Genomic DNA, 2,504 nt, shown 5'->3' with positions numbered 1-2,504 from the left:
AGAGGAATGAAGAATCTCTAGTTATAAAACAAGAGAGAAGAAAGGGGAATTCATTCAATCCGTCTTTAGAAAGTGTTATCTATTGGATCTGATATGCAGACAAGCATTTTTTCTTATCCTTTAACCCTTTCATTTACTACCGTATTTTTTTCATAATCGGCAAGCATATTTCCTCTTTAAACTTTTTGTCAACATTAGTTTTCATGTCACCTAGTTATTGTGGATTATGTTTGTATGTCATAAAGTAATCATTATTATTATGCAAGTGTTCTTTCAACACTTTAATTTTTCATGATCACCTTATTTAATTTCTAGGATTTCTTTTTAGAAAATCACGAGCAAGAGAATTTTAGTTAGATTTTATCACTTATTGTTGAAGTTAGGCCAAGGATTAAACAGACCAAATTCTAAGAACCATGATCTTAAGTATCAGGATATAAGACGACTGAGTGTGAGAAGAGGAAAAATTGTTTCATGATCCTTGGACTTATTTGAGAATATGTGAGAGGGTCCGGAAAATTTATCAACAATCAATTTGTAGTCATAATCAACCGAAATTCACCCACAAATCAACTCACAATGGGCCAACAAATATGCTAATGGGCCTCAATAAAGTGGTACATAGGACCCTTTATAAAACCACATAATGGATGATGATTTGGGTAGTTATCATTTTACTAACGTTTACGGTGATTAAAACTAGTCCGCATACTTATAAAGAGTTGTAAATAAATGATGGCAAGAGCTGTAAGTAAAATGATGGCAAGAGCTGTAAATAAAATGATGGCAAGAATTGTAAATAGGTTGAAGATTTGGGTCCAAGTTGTAGTCCTTGTGTTCCCCTCGCTATTTAACTACTAGTTATGGCCAATACGAAAAGACTGATATTATTGGTTTAAGCTTCATGTATATTAAGGACCTTACCAAAACCTCCATTTAGGCTCTGTTTGGCAAAACTAGCTGAAAGCTGCGAGATTATAGCTGAAAGCTGTTAAGCTAGCTGAAAGCTGTGAAATTGTAACTGAAAGCTGTTAGCTGTGTAGCTAGCTGATTGACTAGAGCTGTTTGGCAAAAGTAGCTGTACAACTAGCTTAAATTTATTAAATGACTAAAAAAACATGCAATATTATGATATAAAATTAAAATTATTAGGGACAATTACGGAAGAAAAAAATTGGCAGCTCCTTCCCAAAGACAAACGCTACTTGAGGTAGCTTTCCAAAAGCTACTTGCAAAAGACACAATCTCCAAAATAATCTTCTTCTATTTTTTGTCACCAAACAGCTCTACTAGCTTATTGACCAAGTCAATAAGACACAAGCTCTTAGATAAGACACTTTTTTTGGTTGCCAAACAGTGCCTTAATATTTGTTGGATTACCTTCCCCTTAACAGCATGATGTTTGTATTAGTTAGCTACCTTTGACTATTACAACCAGGTCAGGAGTTCAAATCCCATAAGCTTTTATTTTTACAAAAGAATTTTCTTTGAGTCGGTTTGAACTCGAGCCCAACCCGGTTCGGACCCACTATTAGACCAGACTCGAACCCAATCTGGTCCAGACCAGAATTCACTCCAGACCAAACTCAAGCCCAATCTGAACAAGGTCAGAACCCAGTTTGAACCAGACTAGAACCCTGTCTGAAACAGACCAGAACCTAGTCTGAACCAGACCATAATCCAATTTGAACCAGATCATAACCTAGTTTGAACCAAACCAGGTCCGACTGAACCAGTTCAGACCAGACCCAATTTTATTGTAACCAGTCTTGAAGCCCTTGCTACAAAAGACTTGAGCTATTGTTTTCTAGTAACACTCTCCCAAATGCTGATCACTACTAGTTTCAATAACTTTATCAGAATTTAACACATCAATGAGGCTTATGCTCATATTATTACAACCATTAAATCCAAGATCAGGTCAAACCTAACCATAAAAAAATCTGATCCGGATCCATAAATCGTAGGAATATGTTCCTAATTTTCTCAACATAGCCATTTAATATCCTCAAAGCAAATCCTTAACTTCATATGGTTGTTATCTCACAAAATCAAGTTTCCAATATATAGCCTCAATTTTATATAACATCATCCACATAATTTTTTATTCTTAGATACCATGCATATTAACAAACAATAAAGCCACTCTCAGGATTTATAATCAAGATAAGCAATTGCACATACATCACCAGATGATTTTCTATACTTGCATATCTACATCGAATTAAGCTTAAAAACATTCCTTCCACACGACCTAACGGTGCTAAGATACTAGCCTAGCTAGAGGTAACTAAATTTTTTTCAAGTCTACTAATATCCAGATTGGTTAGCACATAAAGAACATCCAAGTTCAGTCATATGAACTAGCTGGAGTTAAATGGTTTGATTTAGGTGACCCAGTTGGCGAAATATCTTCACCCAACAAAAACAGGCAGCCATGAACTTGTAGTTATTGCTAAGATGAGAGCTAGTGGTTGGACAAACTTTCATGGTAGCTTAACTTA

This window comes from Asparagus officinalis, chromosome 6 (assembly GCF_001876935.1).
Source record: "Asparagus officinalis chromosome 6, Aspof.V1, whole genome shotgun sequence".
NCBI lineage: Eukaryota > Viridiplantae > Streptophyta > Magnoliopsida > Asparagales > Asparagaceae > Asparagus > Asparagus officinalis.
This window is presented reverse-complemented; position numbering follows the sequence as displayed.